This window comes from Takifugu flavidus, chromosome 7 (genome assembly GCF_003711565.1).
Source record: "Takifugu flavidus isolate HTHZ2018 chromosome 7, ASM371156v2, whole genome shotgun sequence".
NCBI lineage: Eukaryota > Metazoa > Chordata > Actinopteri > Tetraodontiformes > Tetraodontidae > Takifugu > Takifugu flavidus.
Genome location: NC_079526.1, coordinates 365,037 through 380,293, shown reverse-complemented (window position 1 = coordinate 380,293; position 15,257 = coordinate 365,037). Strand labels below are relative to the sequence as shown.

At 47.1% G+C, this 15,257-nt stretch overlaps 1 long non-coding RNA gene across 1 annotated transcript in view; it reads left to right on the top strand.

The window, feature by feature from the left end:
* The window catches only part of LOC130528269 (uncharacterized), a 221,107-nt gene extending 206,980 nt beyond the window's left edge, over nucleotides 1-14,127 (top strand). The window contains exon 3 of the long non-coding RNA XR_008951256.1: nucleotides 14,021-14,127. This is a non-coding gene — a long non-coding RNA (uncharacterized LOC130528269). The remainder of the gene's footprint in view (nucleotides 1-14,020) is intronic.
* The last annotated feature ends 1,130 nt before the right edge of the window (nucleotides 14,128-15,257 follow it).

Genomic DNA, 15,257 nt, shown 5'->3' with positions numbered 1-15,257 from the left:
AAAATGCTTCCATTTGTGAGTGATGATGCTGCGTGAGAAAGTGCTGTCACTGCTCATCACTTATGCAGGTGGGCTGTAATAACTGTTTGCCTACGGTCTCCACACTCTTTGGAATTAGCTTTCACAGCAAGGGGACTCTTTTTCCTAATAGAACTACAAAGTAAAACATGTATAACATTAGCAATCATCATTAATTTAAAGAACAAGAAAAGCACACCAAAGAAAAATCTTGTGCTGAACAGCAAAAGTTCTTAGAGACTTTGGAAGTGGCTGGTGGTGGCCCTGTGATGATCTCTTCAAGCTGCAGACACAAACCTCAACTGGCTGAGGAACAACACAGCTGTCCCACCACTGTCACACCGCTGTCCCACAGCTGTCCCACGGGTCACAGAAAGAAGAGAGCATAAGCAGAGATCATGTATGCTCCTCATAACGACCACAACTTTTACTTTCTCTGGTGATCTGTACACACCCAAAACAAAATCCAACATCTTGTCTTGTGAGAAGCTCTGACATCTTCTGTCGAATAGCCTTTGGGGGGGTGGGGGGTTGGGTGGGGTGACGTTTGCTCAGGGCCAGGTTCAGCACCATTATGGTCAGCTGACTACCTGAAGATCCTGATTCACCAGGTTCTTCCATCATTGCAGGTCTTCTTCCCTGATTATGTGGCCACATTCCAAGATGACAATCCCAAGATTCCTGTGGCTCGGATTGTGAAAGTGGTTCAGGGATGATGAGACATTATTTCACACAGGGATGGACGACCAGAGTCCAGATCTCAACCCAACTGGGAACCTTTGACATGTGTTGGAGAAGCTTTGCTCCATGGTGCGAGACTACCATCATCACTACAAGATCGGGATGGGAAAGTAACGCCACACTGGATCGAAATACATCTGGAAAGGCTATAGAAACAATGTTAGAGCCAGTGTGTCTGTGATCACAGCTGAAGGTGGTCCGAGCTACCATTAGAGTGTGTGACATGTGTGAGCGTGTTTTTGGCCAGGTTGAGTGTGGCCGACTGAAATGGGTAAAAGTTTCGCCATCGTGGTTTGAAGGGGCCACAATGCCCTCTGCTGCTGAAAAGGCTGTATCATGAGCCGCAGTAGTCCTGCATGAGCACTGGAGGTGGCAAGTTGGTGGCAGGAGGTGGCCCTGGACTGGACCATAAAAACTTCCTGCTCGAAGTTGGATGAAAGGTGTGAAAGAGTTGGAGGCTTGTTTTTACTTTGCCTCTCATTTGCTGAATCCCTGAATGCTTTAATCGTCTCTGATGTGAGTTGCTTCACCTCCATGTGGTCTGTTTACCAGTTCAACACATCCTCCTTAACCCTCCTCCCAACCCATCCTCCTCGCCATCCCCCGGTTGACTTCCTCCGCACGTTCTCCCTGCGTGTGTGTGTGTGGTGAATGGAGAATTCAGTGAAGAATGGGGAAACCATTTGTCTGATTTACCACTGCATCAACCTCTGTGTGTGATGTTCTCCATAAGTTCTGGTCAAGCATGTGAAAAAGAGCTTTAACAATTTAATGGCCAAAGACTTTTCTGCTTTAGCAAAGATTAGTAGCCCCCAGATGACAGGGAAGCTGCAATCAGAAGTAAAGAAGAGATGAAAAACACATTTAACATTGTTGATTCATCATTGATAAATATTATTATAGATGGACCCAGTTTCTGAAGCTACATTCTGACCAACCCAAAGAGACTGTTCATCTCTCATCGATGCTTCTCTGATAATTTAGTCTGAGGTTTATTTCCAAGCTCCACCTTGTCCTGCATGTTCTTTTTCTCAGTTTTGTTTTAATTGTTTTTCTAGGTGAAAACATGGCACCAAATATCCGTGTTAGGTTGGTCAGGGAAACATTCACCGGCAGAAGTCCAAGCCCAAAAGTTGGGAGGAGTTAAAACGGAATGAATTCATGCAGAGAAGGAAGGAAGGGGAGATGACAGATGAGGAAAAGGAGCAGGAGGTGAAGAAAAAAAGGTGGGGGCTGCTGTCACACAGTGGAGTCAGTCAGGGGAATTGGATGGATGTGGGGGGAGGGGGGCTATTGTTCCAGCTGGGAGAGAGCAATCATCTGATATCATCAAACTGTAATGAATCTATATTGTCAGGAGAAGAGAGAAATAAGTGGGAGTGAAGGGGAAAGGAAGTGAAAGAAGTCAAAAATTAGAAGGTTCAAAGATGGAAAGCACAAATTTTAGTCAGATAATAGTAGGATAGAGATTATTAGTAGGGGATAGATTATTTATATCCAAGGGATGCAAATGGCTGGTAGCTACCCGACTTGCACTGATACACTGCACACATCTCAATCTGAGACTGTAAATACAGCAGATAATAGGATTTAAAGACTCAATATCCTGAAGAATGTAGAGTAATGCCAAAAAATGGGCCAAATTGGTCCACTATGAAAGGGAACCCTCCACAACCCTCCTCAGCCTGTGGGACCATCACTGGATTCAAGGTTCTACCTGTTTGAATCTTAGATGAGGGACTTTCCTCTGAGGTTTGCATGCTCTTCCTGTGCCTGTGAGGGATTTATGTTGCTATCCTCCATCTGCACAGGGACAGATTAAAGACTCTGAATGGCCGGATGTTCGTGTGCAAATGAATGATGTGTGCTTCCTCTGATGGACTGGCAACCTGTGCAGGGTGTGTTAGATCGCAATATTATCTAGTGTGTCACTGCCGATCCGTGTGTTCTCTGAATTAACACTTTAGCAAATAGAATCAATTCAAGATATAAATATTGCAGATATTAATATTATTAAAACCCTACCCGCGTTGAGAGGAGCCAGATGAGGTGGCTTGGGCATCTAGTTAGGATGCCCCCTGGATGCCTCCCTGGTGAGGTGGTCAGGGCATGATCCTACGGTAGGAGGCCCCCGGGAAGACCCAGGACACGTTGGAGAGACTATGTCTCTCGACTGGTCTGGGAACGCCTGGGGATCCACCCAGACCAGCTGGAAGAAGTAGCTGGGGAGAGGGAAGTCTGGGCCTCTCTGCTTAGGCTGCTGCCCCCGCGACCTGAGTGGTAGAGGACGGATGGATGGATGGATGGATGGATGGATGGATGGATGGATGGATGGATGGATGGATGGATAAACCCTACAATAACAAAGTCAATTGTCAGGACATGAAGTCTGACAGCCTAACTATCCCTTGACCCAGTCTTTTATAGAAACGAATAGGCAAATCATGGATGCTAATCCAGTCCGATGTTGTCCTCTGATTGGATGACCTCGTCTTCTCCTTCGAGTTCCATTGTATGCTGTCCTTGTTCGCCATTGTTTCCCAGATAGACAGGTCACAAATTCACATTCTTCTTGCAGACGATCCATCAACACCACTAAACTATGCTGCCCAGTTTTACGATGGGTGTTTAACACTTTCAGCCTGACCGCTTCCACTGATTACAGTTATCTAAACAACAGTCATGTCAAGGAAGGGTCAACTGTCTGCTTATATTTATTACACTTGCTAATGATTATATTATCACTAACATCTAAACTAATTCTAACAGAAACATATGAAAAAAAACAGACAATTCTCTTCAGGTGTCTTCCTGCTGCCTCCTGCATGACACTTCATAAATATTCATGTCAGCCTAGTTTACATGAATCCTCATGTAAATGATGCTAATCAAGTGTTGAATAGGAGTCGATCTTTAGGCTCCACAGCCCAGTAACATCTGTGAAATTGAACCCAGTTCCAGTTAGAGGATGATCCCCTGGTTATGCCCCTCTGAGCCATCGGCCTTCAGCAACAGCCCCCACAGCACAACTCAGACAGAAGTGAGACTGGTGGACTGAATTATTAATCACAGTCAATGATAATTCGGCAGCTACTGAGGCGTGGTTACCGACCAGAAAGTGTTACCATCAGGACTTTGAGTCCATGCCAAGGGGAAAATCAGTTTATTACCAGCAGCAATGGCTTTAAAGACAGCGGGTGATGGTATTTTGAGGTATTTATTGCATGTGCGCACCTGCAGGGTGTTGAATTACAGTCCAGTGAGTGTTTCTGCTCCTACCTACTGATGGAGTTCACCGTAAGGTTTTGAGCTCTGGTTTAGAGAGCCAGAAACCTCCTGAATGAAGAACCTTTTCTAATTTCTTCACTTTTGGTGGCAGCATTAAGTGCAGGAGGCCAGAAATCTGACAACGTAGTTGTTGACTGATATCCTGGGAAAAAAGGAGGCAAAGATAGAATGCTGCCTGAGAAAATGTGCTGCCTCGATCCAGGGTTTGGCTCGAAGAAGAGAGAGACAGTTCCTTCCGGTTTTGACTCTCCTTTATCTCCCTGCCCCTCCATCAAACAGGCCGTCCTGTTTTGCTAAGTTCAGACCAGCAAATGTACTCTCTTTTCCTTTTTTGTTGGTCTGTAATGATTTGCCAATGAGCCTACATTATCCATCTGCTCTAAAATGGAGTCAGATTATAATTCAATTTCCTATCAGTCATCAAAGAGCTGAAAGCAGCTGATGAAATCATTAACCCTCGCTCACTCCAAGTTTGTCTGCTTCAATTAGCCGCACCATGTTTCCTCCCCAAGAGTGTCCAGATAGTAAAAGAATAGAAGCACATATAATGATTCAGGTATGTTTGGTTATCCTCTAACTTACTGTTCCTTCATTTCCATAATGCTCTAATTAGGTTCTAAAGCAGAAGAAAGTGGATACTGCTCTGTTCTTGCTCTTTCAAGTGCTAATAGAATATTTATCTCAGAGTCCAGCTAAATCCAACAATCACAGCCCAAGGGAAGGAAACCACCTGGGACCAGTATATTCCTCCCATTTCCCTTCTAGGAGAGTGATTTCTTGATGTTGCTCTGTTCCAGAGAGGGTATTTATTCTTCTTTATGGTCACCATTAATTAATACAAATTGGAAATGTTGGAAAGATTGGAGCAGAGCCTCGTGAAAGACAAAGAACCAAAAAAACAATCAATCAAAGGTCATCTAGTCTGAGCTCAGACTGACCAGGAACCAGCAAAGGCAAGTTTGAACAAAGATGACGGCTTAGTCATTTTAGTTTGGAACTGTATCATAAAGGGGTAACATTAATGTGACCTTCATCGTCATTGGCTGTAATTCATAATTTGAAATGGCTTCGTTTTGTTTCGTTTTCTGCCGCTTATCCAGATCCGGGTCGCGGGGGCAGCAGCTTCAGGAGGGATGCCCAGACAGCCCTCTCCCTGGCCACTTCCATCAGCTCTTCCGGGGGAACCCCAAGCCACTGCCAAGCCAGGCGAGAGATGTAATCTCTGCACCTAGTCCTGGGCTGGCCACCCCAACTGACTCCTCTCGTGTGGAGGAGCAGCGGTTCTACTCCGAGCCCCTCCCGGATGTCCAAGCTTCTCACCCTATCTCTAAGGCTGAGCCTGGCCACCCTGCGGAGGAAACTCATTTCAGTCGCTTGTACCCGTGATCTTGTTCTTTCGGCCATTACCCAAAGCTCATGACCATAAGTGAGGGTAGGAACGAAGATCGACCGGTAAATCGAGACCTTCGCCTTTCGGCTCAGCTCCCTCTTCACCACTACGGACCAGTGCAGAGTCCGCATTACTGTGGATGCCGCACCGATCTGCCTGTCGATCTCCCGCTCCATTCTTCCCTCACTCGTGAACAAGACCCCGAGGTACTTGAACTCCTCCACTTGGGGCAGGATCTCCTCCTTGAACCGGAGAAGGCATTCCACCTTTTTCCGGTTGAGAACCATAGACTCTGACTTGGAGGTGCTGATCCACATCCCTGCCGCTTCACACTCAGTCGCGAACCGTCCCAGCATTTGTTGGAGGTCCCTGTTCGATGGTGCCAGAAGAACTACATCATCTGCAAAAAGCAGCGACGAGATCTTCCGCCCCCTGAACTCGACACCCTCCACTCCCCGGCTGCGCCTAGAAATTCTGTTCATAAAAGTTATGAACAGACCGGTGACAGAGGGCAGCCCTGGCGGAGTCCAACCCTCACTGGGAACGAGTCCGACTTACAACCGGCTATCCGGACCAAACTCCTGCTCCTTTGGTACAGGGACTGGACGGCCCTTATCAAGGGACCTTCCACCCCATACTCCCGGAGCACCCCCCACGGGATGCTCCTGGGGACCCGGTCATAAGCCTTTTCCAAGTCCACAAAACACATGTGGATTGGTTGGGCAAACTCCCAACTCCCCTCAAGCACCCCACCAAGGGTAAAGAGGTGATCCGTGGTTCCACGACCGGGGCGAAACCCACAGTGTTCCTCCTCAATCAGAGGTTCAACTATCAGTCTAATCCTCTTTTCCAGCACCCTGGCATAGACTTTCCCAGGGAGGCTGAGGAGTGTGATCCCCCTATAGTTGTAACACACCCTCTGGTCCCCACTCTTAAAAATAGGGACCACCACCCCGGTCTGCTAGTCCAAGGGCACTGCCCCCGATGTCCACGCAATGTTGCAGAGGCGTGTCAACCAGGACAGCCCTACAACATCCAGAGCCTTAAGATACCCCGGGCGGATCTTATCCGCTCCCAGAGCTCTGCCGCCGGGCAGCTGTTTCACTGCCTCGGCAACTTCCACTCCGGAAATTGGATGGTCCACCTTCTGGTCATCCGACTCTGTTCCACCTTGAGGATACGTGTTGGTAGGATTGATTAGCTCCTGGAAGTATTCCTTCCACCCCCGGATAATTGCCCCAGGAGATGTCAGCAGCTCCCCACGCACACCTAACACGGTGTGGGCGAGTTGCCGCCTGCCGCCCCTAAGGCGCCGGACAGTTTGCCAGAATCTTCTCGGAGCAGACCGAAAGTCTTCCTCCATAACCTCACCGAACTCCTCCCATGCCCAAGAATTTGCCTCCGTGACTGTCGCGGCTGCAACCTGTTTAGCCAACCTGTACCAGTCAGCTGCTTCCGGAGACCCACAGACCAGCCATGACCTGTAGGCCTCTTTCTTCAGCTTGATGGCTCCCCTCACCTCTGGTGTCCACCATCGGGTACGGGGATTACCGTCACGACCAACACCAGTGGCCTTGCAGCCACAGCTCACGACAGCCGCCTCGACAATGGCGGAGCGGAACATGGCCCATTCAGACTCAATGTCCCCTACCGCCCTCGGAGCACGATCAAAGCTCTGTCGGAGGTGGGAGTTGAAGAGCAGCCTGACGGGTTCCTCCACCAAGCGTTCCCAACAGACCCTTACGAAGCGTTTGGGCCTGCCAGGTCCGCGTGGTGGCTTTTCCCCCCACCTGATCCAACTCACTACCAGGTAGTGATCAGTTAACAGCTCTTCTCCTCTCTTCACCCGAGTGTCCAAAACATATGGCCGCAGATCAGCTTACACGACTTTAAAGTCAATCATTGACCTACGGCCCAGGCTGTCCTGGTGTCAAGAGCACCGATGAACAACCTTATGTTCGAACATGGTGTTAGTTATGGCCAAACTACGACTAGCACAGAAGTCCAATAACTGAACGCCACTCTGGTTCTGATCAGGCAGACCGTTCCTCCCAGTCATGCCTTTCCAGGTCACACTGTCGCCCACGTGAGTGTTGAAGTCTCCCAGCAGCACAAAGGAGTCCCCAGTTGGGACACTGTCCAGCGTCCGTCCTAGATCCTCCAAAACAAACACGCACAAACAACCGTCAGAACCCTTTCTCCGACCTGAAGGCGCAGGGAAGCAACCCTTTCGCTCGACCGTGAGAACCCCAACGTCGAACTAGAGAGTCTGGGGGCAAGCAAAAAGCCCACCCCCGCTCTCCGTCTCTCACCCTGAGCAACTCCAGCATAGAAGAGTGTCCAACCCCCCTCAAAGACTTGGGTTCCTGAGGCGACGATATGTGTGGAGGTGAGGCCGACCATATCTAGTCGGTAACGTTCAACCTCCCCTAGAAGCTCCAGCTCTTTCCCCGCCAGTGAGGTGATGTTCCATGTTCCAAAAGCCAATTTCCATAACCGAGGATCGGACCGTCCACTGCCCAATCCACACTGCACCAGACCCTTCATGCTCCTCCTGTGGGTGGTGGGTCCACTGGAGATGGGAGTGTCCACATAGCTGGTTCGGGCTGGGCCCGGCCGGGCCTCATGGACGTAGGCCTGGCCACCAGGCGCTCGCCATCGAGCCCCAGCCCCAGGCCTGGCTCCAGGGTGGGGCCCCGGTAACCCTCCGGGCCGGTACGCGGCTTCCCTTTTAGATGTTCCATGATGGGTCTTGAACCATTCTTTGTCTGACCCTTCACCTAGGACCAATCTGCTTTGGGAGACCCTACCAGGGGCAAACTGCCCCGGACAGCATAGCTCCCAGGCTCATTAGGGTACGCAAACTCCTCCACCACGATAAGGTGATGGTTCACGGAGGAGGAAATGGTTTAAGGCTTAAATGACAATGTTGTCAACTCTGATAGCTGCTCATTGTAATGTCCACTAATGAACGGGACTAGTTCATGCTGCGCAGTGATCTGAGACCAGGGACCGTCTGACGGGAGTGTAAATTTGCACTGACCGTTATCTCACTTTGCACTCATCTTCCTCAGGAAACAAGCAACATCAGACATGTTCAATTCCTTTTTGCGGACAGCAATAAACAGTGACCATCAATTCAATTTTTATTTTTTAATTTATACCACAGAAAGTGTAATTTCTCATTGTGACGTTTATTCAGTCTTCATCGAGCACAGCAACACCAAGAGCAGGTGCTGGAGAGAAAGCAGCCCAAAGGCAACACCTTTAAGGTGATAATGCTCTCGTCAGACTAACACATACTAAACACGAGGCACTTAATAAATGCAATGTGGTGACTGTAAAGAGAATCCATAAAGACCTCCTCAATATGGGGGGGTTACACCACTGAAATACAGCAGATTGGTAGGATGATGATGATGACGATGATGATGAAGCCAATGATGATACTGATGAACATATGGTGGCTCCACCAGATGTGACCTATGCTGCAGCAGGCTAAGATGCTGTGCTGCTTCATGGGGAGCCTGAGAACCATCAAGTAGAGGCATCCTACAGTCACTAATTGTCACTGAGAGATGGAGCTGCTCCTCACAGCAGTCCTGCACCAAAGGCCACCAAGAGGACCTGCTCAAGGGGAGTTCCCCCCAACATCGAAGCTGGTGTAGGGTGGAGGGTGGGGGGTCACCTTCACCCCTGTCTGACTCTAAGCAGAAGGAAGAAGGTGAGGAAGCTGTAATAGCTGAGACGGTTATGGGCGTGACCTGACCATGGCCGCTTGTGATGATGGAGTTGTTGAAGGGGCACCGGTGGACGTGGCTGCTGCAAAAGTTGCCTGAAGAGGACGCTGCTGAAGTCCAGGAAAGTGCTTTTACCATCTGACAAGGACTCTTGAGGGATCTCCACCCTGTCAGTGCCGTTGGTCTGCCCTGGAGCAGGCACACTGTTGCTAAGGAGCACAAGACGGTGCCTTTAAATGACTCAAAAAGTGTGATTGTGTGGTAGAGACCTGAAGGCTTATCTGAGCACCAGGGTTCTGAGAGGACTTGCAGTGGGTTTTCTGGCCTTATCTGGGGGAGGAGGTGTGTTTCCTGAAGCCTGTTAAATTCAGCTGTGGTTTCATGACCCTCCTCCAGGTGTGAGAGGTAGTCTTCCTGGTCCAGAATGGAACCACAGACACTCACCAGACTGTCCTGGTTCATGACTTGTTAACCCAGTTTCCCAGGTGATACCACAGCATGATTGTTTGGTCTTTAGGTTTGTCCACCTGGTTCCAGTCTGAACAGAATTCTATGTTATATGATGGAAAATAAAGTAATCGGTGCCATTAATCAACTATTCAACCCATTCTATTTATCAAATGGTTGTGGCTCGGAATCCAAACAATCCGAACTATAGAAGTGGAGAACACGAGGAATAATAGGAGCAGGAGATAAGGGGAATGAGAGGGTGGAGAGAGATAAGAGCCAGAGAAATGGTGGAGCAACATTAAGTTCAAGAAAAAGAACCAGAGGCAATCTGAAAAGAAAGTTAAAAATGACTCCTCCAATTAAATGCAGTGTGATAAGTGTCAGACAGATGAGAGGAAAATAGGAGAATGCAGTGAATCATAGAGGACGGAGAGAGGAGGGAAGAGGGAAGAATCAGAAACAATTTATTTCTGTCATTTTCTGGCAAGGTCAATCAGATAAGTTGCTGCTGTCTGAATCCTACGCTCAGCCTGCCTGCTGTTTCTTGCTGCTCCTCTGGTCCTGCTGATCAAACAGCGCCTCCAAATAAAACTGCCTCTGACATTGAGTTCACATTTGTTGTCTGAGGCAGGCGGCTGAGACGATCCATCCTGTTCCACCTGTACCTGCGGAGATCATTTACATTCCTTTTACCTCCGTTGGCTCCCGCAGGCATTTTCCTTTCATGTAACACAACATAATCTCTTACTTGGTTCCTGATGGGCTGAACTCAACTGTGTGTTTGGATTCTGGTCACTTTGGAAGGATTTTCCTGCAGGTCTGCAGCTCAGAAACTGGTCTCAGTGAAATACCATGGAAACACCATTCTATGTTGTTCTGTTCTTCATGGACCCTGACCCCTTCAGGAACCTCATTGTTGTCAATAAAACATGGTTGATTGCCGTGTTTTTCTCTTCTTATTCAGCCACTTTCAAAAGAGCCTTCAGGACAGCCAACAGCAGCAGGGAGATAAACATCTGTGGTTTTGCTACAATGATTCGGCATCATCTTCAAGGTTCAGCACGTGCACGATGAGCACCTGTGCACAATAATGGCACAGCTAATCGTTGGCGGTGGAGATAAACAGTACATGAGATCAGTCAGTCAGACTCTTTAGTTCAGCCTCCGTTCAGAAAGATCTCAGAACTTTTCTTTTACTCAAGTCTCAGCTAAATGTGTAGGTAACAATGGGAGAAGAGGAAGGGGGGTGGGGTGGGGTCTTAATCTCTTTAAGATTCCTCTCCACACCACTCTCATCTACGCCTCTGCTCTCTGTTGTAATTGGGTCTGATGCTTGGTACGAGGGCATCTTTCTGGGCCATAGAAGAGCATTTGTATCACTTCCAGGTGGTTTTTCCAGCCATAATGTATTTGAAATCAGTTTAGATCCATTTAACTGATGAGAGATAAACCAGTACAATTGCGGGACAGAGGATTCCATCCCAGTAAATAAAGACAGCGACCTGAACACTCGGACTTGAAATCAAATTTTAATCAATGAAAAATAGGTGGAAACTGCTCAGATCATTTTAAATATAATGGTTTTTACCTTCAATTATTGAACATGTGAAGTCCAAGGTCTAACTGGGCCTGAGAGTTAAAGAGAGTCTGAAGAAAAACATTATGGTGTCATTAGCATGTTATCCCTTCATACACCACTAAACCAGCGAGGTCACCTTGTTAATAACCCCCGTCCACAGTGGTCCTCATCTGTTCCTTTGCAGTTAGTAAATGACACACAGTTAATGCACATAGGTGAGCAAGTGACCTACCAGTAGAGCAGTAGGACAGTGTTCAATCAATCTTTATTTATATATAGCGTCTGTTACAATCAAAATTGTTTCTAGGTGCTTTACAGAATCCCAGGACCTGACCCCCAACAAGCAACAGTGGCAAGGAAAAACTCCCCTTTAACAGGAAGAAACCTCGAGCAGGACCAGGCTCATATAGGGGGACCCTCCTGCTGATGGCTGGCTGGGTAGAGAGAGAGAAGGACAGGCAGAGGAGAGAATAGACAGAACATAGAAATACATTATATTAGTTAAAATAAACTGCTAGAGTCCAGTTGAGTGGGTCAGTAGATCAGCATACAGCTATGAAGGCGGCAATACCTGTAGATGAATAAGTGGCGGGGGCAGAAAAACTACACAAAAAATAACATCGCTGGTCTACTTGGTGAGGAGAGGAGACCATGACCCAGTGGAGTGACAGAGGCCTGTCAGGTGATCATGTTTCTAGACCCCAGCTGCCTCAACCTATATAAGCATAACTAAGATATTAACCTAATAATTAGACAACCCCCCAAGTATGATAATTTGTCTGTCTAGGATAATAACTGGAACAACAGAATTAGTCACAATAAGCTTTTTGAAAGAGGTAGGTTTTAAGCCTAATCTTAAAAGTAGAGATGGAGTCAGCTTCCCATACCTGGACAGGGAGCTGGTTCCACAACAGGGGGGCCTGATCGCAAAATGCTCAGCTCTGGGGGGCCACAAGCAGACCAGCATTCTGAGAGCGGAGTGGTCTATTGGGATGGTAAGGTGTCACTAGCTCCTCCAGGTAGGATGGAGCTAGGCCTCTGAGAACCTTGTAGGTCTTGAAGAATTACAATAGTCCAGCCTGGAAGTAACAAATGCATGGACTAACATTCCAGCATCATGTGTCAGTAGTTTCCTGATCCTTGTGATGTTTCTCAGGTGACAGATTTGAATCAAAAGTTACTCCAAGATCCCTCACAGAGACTAGACGCTAAAGAGATACCATCTAGAGTGATCATGTGATCTAATCACTGAGGTTCAGGAAAAAAAAAAAAAAAAATAAACCCACCATGACTGTTATGGTTTGGGATTTAACAGGACCCGAAAGCAGTGATAAAAAAGGTCCAAAAATAAGTTTTATTTAAACACAAAAACGGCAGTCCTCCTGGACCACAGGGAAGCACTAGTTCAAACTTCCGGGACACACAGAGAGCTCCTGCGTGGAGCCAACACAGGAGTCGGGTTCTGCAAGTTTCACAGGTCCAGTAGAACGGCATGGAGACCGCAAACAAGCAAGGAAACGCACCAAAGACAAGACACCAAAATTGTTACGTGGGAGTTAAGGAGGCCAGAACCCAGATACAGAGTGAAAAGCAAAAGGTTCTTTATTGCCAAAAACAATGCCGGGGGATACAGTTCTCAGAACAAAGGATCGATTGAAGTAACAATAAAAACGCTAGGAAAGTAGCAACACAAACAATGAACTAAAAATCACCCCCCAAAAAAAAAAAAAAAAAAATGGGAAAAAAATGTCTGAAAAAGTGAAAACGAAAAACCGTGACAAGATACAGGACAAACTCACAACTCTGGACATTAGCGAGGGATAGCACAAGGCAAAGGGCTGGAGAGCGCTGAGGGCTGGAGCAAGGTGCTGCAGCAAGTACAACAATCCAGCACCTGCAAGAAAGAGGGGAGAGCTTAAATAGGAAGCCAATTTAGGCAGAACAAGCTGCAGGTGTGCCAGAGGCTCAGAGATCGGCCCGCCCCTAAATGCCACTCCTGCAGGTAGAGGGGGAGGTAAGAAGTCTGAGTGACAACCAAAAAACAGAACCACAACAAAAATACTCCAACGCTGGTAGGAGTTCTGTCCTTAAATGGGACGGTAGATAGAAGATAGACTGGAGGTGCGTCTGCCTGCAGCGTCAGCTGTGACTGATGAATGGCTCCTCCATGCCCCCTGCAGGAAGAAACCAGCAACAACGTTCCCAGAAACTGGGAACCCAACAATACATCAGTTTTTCCTGAGTTAAGAAGAAGGAAATTTGAAGACATCCAAGACTTTATGTCTTTAAGACATGTCAGAAGCTTCACTAACTGCTCTGTCTCATCTGGTTTCATGGATAAATAAAGCTGAGTGTCATCAGCATAACAATGAAAATGTATTCCATGCTGCTGAATAATGTTTCCTAAGGGAAGCATGTACAAGGTGAAAAGGATTGGTCCAAGTATAGAACCTTGAGGAACTCCATGGCTAACCGTACTGTATGAAGAGGGAATACCATGGACATGAGCAAACTGGTATCTATCTGATAGATGCAATCTAAACCAGTCTAGTGCTGTCCCTTTAATCCCAATCACATGTCCCAGTCTCTGTAAAAGGATGCTGTGATCAACTGTATCAAAAGCAGCACTGAGGTCCAGCAGAACCAGCATAGACACCAGTTCATGATCTGAAGCTATAAGAATATCATTAGTAACTTTAATAAGTGCTGTTTCTGTGGTGTGGTGAGCTCGAAAGCCTGACTTAAACATCTCAAACAGGCAGTTTCGCTGCAGGTGCAGTCACCACCACTTTCTATTTTAGAGATAAAAGGAAGGTTGGCCTATAATTTGCTAAGACATCAGGTTCCAGTGATGTTTTTTAAGCAACAGCTTAATCACTGCCACTTTGTAGGACCGGGGTACATAACCTGTCACTAAAGAACAATTGATCTGGTCCAGGAGAGAACTGCCTATCATTGGTAAAACACCCTTCAACAGGTGTGTTGGGATGGGATGTAAAAGACACGTGGTGGTCTTGGATTTCTGAATTAGCAAAGACACCTCAGAAAAATATATAGGGCTGAAAGAGTTTAAGGGCTCGTTGGAGACCCTGTATGTTCCCACAGTCAGCACATATGGTGATGGTCCAGTTGTTACCAACACATGCAAACATTTGATTTTTACTGCTCTCTAAGCAGTAAAAAAGGCTGGAAGAGCTGCTGCAAACAGAGGATGTGCATGTTGTATGGAGGAAAACTGGGATGAAAAGGTGATAAGTGTTTCTGCTGTGGATGCAGGTTCAACCATGTGACAACAGGAACACATCCAAGTGGAGCTTTAATTGCCTCTTATAATCCTGATGAATTGACAACCAAGGAGAGAATCTGTCTAAAAACACTGATATGCTGCGAAACACACTGGCCCTGGTCTGAACAGACTTCAGAGCTACACACACCCACACACAATTACTGACATGCGAGGTTTCACCTGATAACCATCCACACCTCAGCGTGCTGACCACAGGAGTTGGGATCATGTGTGTCGCATTCCAAGCATGTCTGTTTGAACTGCTTCTGCATGCTAATCAGTTGTCTAAAACTGGCTGATAAACACACACACACACACACACCACACACACACACACACACACACACACACACACACACACACACACACACACACACAATGCTTAATCCAAGGAAAGTCAAGGCCTGAAAGGAATCACAACACTGTTGAAATACGTTGACCTTGTTGAAGATGTAAATACATGTTTGACTATTTATGTCTGTAAAGTGCTTCAGCCCTGCTCCTCTTACACCGCTGTTCACTCAGCTGCAGGCTGGAAGGCCTCTTACTTGCTAACAGAAATGAAGGAACTGATTTGCGTACTGATTTGTGTGTAATGTTGAGCAGATGACGGTCTCCCCTGGCCTCTTAGAGGTGGTCGCTGCCGTTGCACCATGTTTTAGTTGAACAGATGTATTTTATATTGATCATTTTGTATTTAGGATATTTTATAATCATAGGTTGCAACTGAAATTAGGGTTAGGGTCTTGGAGTCTGTTATGATGT